We start from the raw sequence: 6,000 nt of genomic DNA on the forward strand, positions 1-6,000 counted from the left end.
ACCCTTGCAAGATGGGTCTCAATCAAATAGTTTTTTGTGTGTGTTTTTTCATTCATTCAAAAAAAAAAAAAGAAAGAAAGAAAGAAAGAAAAAAATTTTTCTGAGCACCTTCTATATGGATGTTTCGATAAGAGATAGTGTAACAGGGAGAAATAGGTAAATGGTATAATGCTCAGGAAGCTCACAGCCTGGCAAGGGAAAATAAGGGAGCCACATGATGCTGGGCGTGGCATGATTAAATAGTAACCCCCTGAGTGGCGTTTCCCCGGGGGAGCCTTGATGATGTGACACAGGAAGTTGCAAGATACTCTGACGTGGGGGACACATTTCCAGCTTGGATTCTAAGCAGGAAACGATTTTTTATCCTTCCCAACAAAGGGCAGCACCCTCTGATTAAAGACCAAGAGAATAAAACTACAGAGTGCTAGGTATTAAAATTTACAGAATACCACACCACCATTAAAAAATATATCTTTATTGATTTCAGAAAGGAAGGGAGAAAGAGAGAGAGATAGAAACATCAATGATGAGAGAGAATCTTTGATCGGCTGCCTCCTGCAGGCCCCACACTGGGGATCGAGCCCACAACCCTGGCATGTGCCCTGACCGGGAATGGAACCGTGACCTCCTGGTTCATAGGTCAATGCTCAACCACTGAGCCACAGTGGCCAGGCTACCACACCGCCATTTTTATTAGTTAGCAGAACAGACAGCAAGCATTTGTAGGGCATATTTTAAGGAAGAAAATCTTTGAATACATCAATTGAAAGATGCTTGGTACTTAATGGCTGTATAGAGAGTAAATAAACATGTAAACAAAAACAGAACTTTTTGTGGTTGGTAACAAGGTGGGTGACCCAAAGCAATATGGAGCACCAGGGCCGGAGGACCTGCAGGACGACTCCAAATAGATCCTCAAATGGTTCCTTTGGTGTCACTGTTAGGAGTTTTCATTAATTCTTTAGGGTGGAGAAAGAGGAGACTGGTATTAGAACCCCTTGTATACGCCTTGGAAATAATTCCGTATAAAACATAACATAGTGATTACAAATAGGTTTCCTATTATGTGCTAAGTCCAGTTCAGTTGGTAGAGGCTGCTTAGAACACACGATTGAGAATAATTCTGCCAAGTCCTGGCCCAGCAAAAAAGAGTTTCATGGCTGATTAGTTATGCCACCCATAGGTGAGGGAGAGTGAATTGTGGTACGTATTGTGAGCTTTGCCAATGACATGTTATAAATGGTACAGAATTCTCATTACAGGGTGTGGGTTTAATCATTCCCTTTGGTATCAACATAATGTCATTTCATTAACCACTTATCCTATCTAATAAAAGATTAATATGCAATTTGACCATCACTCCAACACAAAAGATGGCTGTCCCCATGTGGACACAAGATGGCCGCCACAAGATGGCCAGCAGGGGAGGGCAGTTGGGAGGGACCAGGCCTGCAAGGGAGGGCAGTTGGGGGCGATGAAGCCTTCAGGGAAGGGCAGTTAGGGGTGACAAGGCCGGCAGAGGAGGGAAGTTGGGGATGACCGGGCCTGCAGTGAAGGGCAGTTGGGGGGGACCCAGGCCTGCAGGGGAGGGCAGTTAGGGGTGAGCAGGCCTGCAGGGGAGGGCAGTTAGGGGCAAACAGGCTGGCAGGGGAGCAGTTGGGCATCAATCAGGCTCTCAGGTGAGTGGTTAGGGGGTGATCAGGCTGGCAGGCAGAAGCAGTTAGGGGCAACCAGGAAGGCAGGCAGGTGAGCAGTTGGGAGCCAGAAGTCCTGGATTGTGAGAGAGATGTCCGACTTCCCATTTAGGCCCGACCCCAGATCAAGCCTAAATGGGCAGTCGGACATCCCTCGAATGGTCCCAGATTGGAGAGGGTGCAGGCTGGGCTGAGGGACACACCCGCCCATGCATGAATTTCGTGCACCGGGCCTCTAGTTATTATAGAAACCCTAGTTCCTCAAATCTAAGATGCCGTATACTTTACAATACACTGATTATTTAATAACAGATTTTAAGGGGAAAACAGTATTAATAGGAACACAAAAATAAGATTTATACACATATTCTTTTTTTCAGTACTTTATTCAATGTTGGAGAATAAACCTCTTTCAAATTCAGCCTATGGGTGCTCTGAATCATTTGTGACCCTTGGCAGTTATGGGGATTCTCTGCTTTTTATCACCTGGCCTGGTGATTTTGACCTTTTGAGCAAATGTAGGCTGAGGCATCTAATTGTTAGTCATTTGTGTTTCCTGTTTGGTTAAAGTCACATTTTTATCCTACCCTTAATTAAATGATCCCTCTCTAGTAGGTAAACAGCTTCTCTTGAAAGTCATCCAGGAGATTCTGAAAGATATTTGGCACCTGAGGGTGACTTTGCAATGAACTAACTGATCACACCAACCTCCCTTAACTTTAAAAATGCTGCCATTTCTCCTGAGATAGCTGTCAATTTTTATTGTATGTAATTACGGTGCCCATTGTGTAGTCTGGCAATCCTCCTGTGTTCTCTGAAGTGCTTGGCTGTTGTTTTGCTAGAAAACATGAAAGTGTAGTCCTGCCTTCAGCAATATATATTTGCTTCACTTCTTGTAAATGTGCCTCGCTAAATTCTCCCATGGGCAGCCGATAACAGCTCTGTCTCAACTTACTCTCCTGCCAGCAGGGGCAGATTTCTTTTGACATAAGTTATAAGTGGCACCCCAATTTTAGAAGTGTTGAGACATGAATAAATAAGAGCCTGGGAAGAAAGGGAGTACAGCAGATATATAAATGAGATAAATTCTGAGTATCCAAGTCAAGATTCCAGGGCCCAGAGTGAGCAAGTAAGACCAACAGCCTCCCCCCCGCCGCCCTCCCCCCCATCCCCCTCCTCCCCGCTGCCCAGGCCCCTTGCAGAATAGAGTCTCACCAGGCTCAGCAGTATCTGGGGGTGCTGCATGTAACACACACAATACAAAGTAGAAGGTATCACAAGAAAGTACTACAAGATAAAAAGTAGGAAGTTGTGTTAAGAGAGGGATGGAAAATGCTGTGAGAATTCAGAGGGACAGAGTAGTTCCGCTTGTATAAATCAGGGCAGAGGAGCAGGTGGCAGTCAGGCAGACGTTGAAGAAATAGGAACCGTGTGGTCATGAAAAAGCACCTCTCAGATCTCCAGCTGCAAGGAGCATAGTCGATTGAGGGTCCCAGTTGCACATTCTGAAGTCCATCCCCACGTTTGCCCTGAGGCTGTGCTTCCCACAGGCTTTGTCTTTTTTTTAAAAATATATATATATTTTTATTGATTTCAGGAAGGGAGAGGGAGAGAGAGAGAGAGAAACATCAATGATGAGAGAGAATCATCGATCAGGCTGCCTCCTGCACACCCCCTACTGGGGATCGAGACCGCAACCCAGGCATGTGCCCTTGACTGGAATCAAAGCTGGAGTCCTTCAGTCCCCAGGCCAATGCTCTGTCCACGGAGCCACACCAGCTAGGGCGGGGCAGGCTTGCTCTTGAGAAACACGGCAGATGTCGGACTCCTCTGGTGGGTGACTTTTGCTCAAGGACTCCCCAGCATTCTTGCCAAACATTTTTAGAACTGCACAAGAGTCTAAGATAATTCCATCTGAACTTCCTTCCTTCCCCCTCTCCTTCACACGGTCAGACCTGTCCCTCGTCGGACAGTTCTGGCTCCCTCCTCATTGCCCCTCGCAGGAAAATGTGATTTTCCTAATAAATCTCTCCTGTCTTGATGTCTGCTTCTTGGAGGACCCATAGGGACACCCAGTGCTTGTGGAGGTGCCAGGTAAGTGTCCTCAACCTATTCCCAATCTTCTGTTTCATTTGCTTTGTTATTTCCCATCCTTCCCCCAGCTACCAGCATGCTTTAGAAGTTGGCACTATTGGTTATTCTCCGGAGAAGAGATATTTCAGGCAGTAAGAAGTGCCCATAGGAAAGCCCAGAGGGGAAAAGAAGGCAGACCTAGAGGATGATTGGAAAGGTGTCCTAGTTTTTCCTTATTATGCTAATTATTTCTTTAAACAGAGTTTATTTGCGTGTGTTTTTAAATGGTTAACTATTATGATGATGATACTGAGCTGCATCTTAGAACAAGCATAATCAGAGACTTAAAGGCATTAGGATGCTTTTGCTGCCTCTCATTTCTGAGGCCCATCAGCTAGCCACCAAGGCTCCTGGACTTACATCCTGCAGCTCAGGCACCCAAAGCCCAGTTCCAGTTCCCGGTGGAAAGCTCAACGAGGCCCAGCTTGGGTCAGATACCCACCCTCACAACAATCAGTTGTCCTCAAGGGGACTAGGTCAGGGAAGGACCGTGGCTAGTCCATGTTCGACCAACCTGGTAGAGTCCATGGCTACCGTGTGCATGCTGGATGTTCCCAGAGGCAGGAAGGAGGGTTGCTGCAATGACTATGTGTAAAGAGTTGGCCATCTGTTAGGCCTTCAGGATCAAACCATGCTTTGAAATCCCTACTTCCTCTTTCAGGATCCTCAGTCTCTATCTTCCTTCTTACCTAAACTCCCTATAAAGAAAATGAGATATTTTTAATTTAGAGCTTAGAGTAGTGAGGGCCTGCAAAACGTGTCTCTGCTTTTAAGTGGGTTATGGATTATTTTTATTTTGCCCCTTACTAAATTCCCATGGAATGTACTAATTTTTAGCAAGCAATTGGCAACACTGCGTTTGGACACTTGGAAGCACTGGGAAGAGAAAGCTCCAGCACTCCCCTTCATTGCAGCTCTTTTTGGGGTGACTTCATGTCAGAATGTTAATGCTACCTCCAAGTCCTCCCTGTTGGCTTCTGAAGCCAGGGCCTTTGGTGAACTTAATGCTTTAGGACACGGTGCAGGTAAGCTTTTGGAAGTGCCCTCCATTATCTTGATGGCCAAGCTCAAAGCTGGGCTCCTCATCCAGCCCCTGGAGCAGCTGTGGTGTCTGCTGCCAGTGGAGGCTGCCTTTGAAAGCTGGCATTTTGCTGGAACAGACTCAAGCCCCAATGGCAGACTTGGGTTGCAATGGAAAGTAGATTCCAGCACTGTCCCTGGAATGTGAACTTTTCCTGGAAACTTTCCAGGCTGCCTCTTAGAGAACAGCAGGCATCAACGTATTCACACCAGGAGTCAATTAAAGAAACCCAAATTATTGCCATTCCAATAAACAGTGATCTCTCTTCCTTTTCAACTAAACTTGTTAAGATGGCCTAAAAGCCAGGTCTAATTACACAATCAGATAGCATAATTCTGATTAGAAGCTTTTTGTCTAATTAATTTTCTCCTGCAATCCAAGTTATTTTTAGTAAACGTTAAATATGTATTTAAATAACGTTAATGCATATATTTTTTTCCCTAAAACCTACTGGGATTCTCTTTCATTTTTCCTTCCTGCTTTTTAATGAGGCATGAATGTTCCTAGGACACATTCAGAGAGGAAAAGAGGTAGGAGAATGCCACACCTTCAAAATGTAGCCTGTGATGTGAATACATGTATCTCAGGTACAAACACACAGGTCAGACATCATAGGTTGGGGTGGGGGTCACCTAAGGTGGTTCTGAATAATCGTTAAGTGTTTGATCCACTGGAGGAAAAGGGGGGAAGTAAAGTGGTGAGAATGGTAGCAGTTGATCATAACTACAACTTTCAAACTTGTCTGAAATAGACCCTCCAAGGGTGAACTCTTTTTCCTTTGTAGTGAAATTTCTTAGGGCTCTGAGTTAAGATTCTATGTTATCACTCATTCTTATCAATTATCTTTCTCCTGCTCCTTCACTTTCCCTCTCTCTCTCTTACAGTAAATACAATTTCATCTTCTCAATGTACATCTCTGTCCATCACAAAGTTGTGAAATCTGCAATCCCAGTGGTTTAAATACTGACCTTATAGATAATAGAATGTGTCATTCACATTTACTTAGCAGTGTCTGGTTCATAATAGGAAGGGGGAAAGGATGGAAGGAGAGAAGATTTTTATATTCTACATGGTTAGGATTTAACAATCTCT

This window comes from Eptesicus fuscus, chromosome 11 (assembly GCF_027574615.1).
Source record: "Eptesicus fuscus isolate TK198812 chromosome 11, DD_ASM_mEF_20220401, whole genome shotgun sequence".
In the NCBI taxonomy this organism is placed as follows: Eukaryota; Metazoa; Chordata; class Mammalia; order Chiroptera; family Vespertilionidae; genus Eptesicus; species Eptesicus fuscus.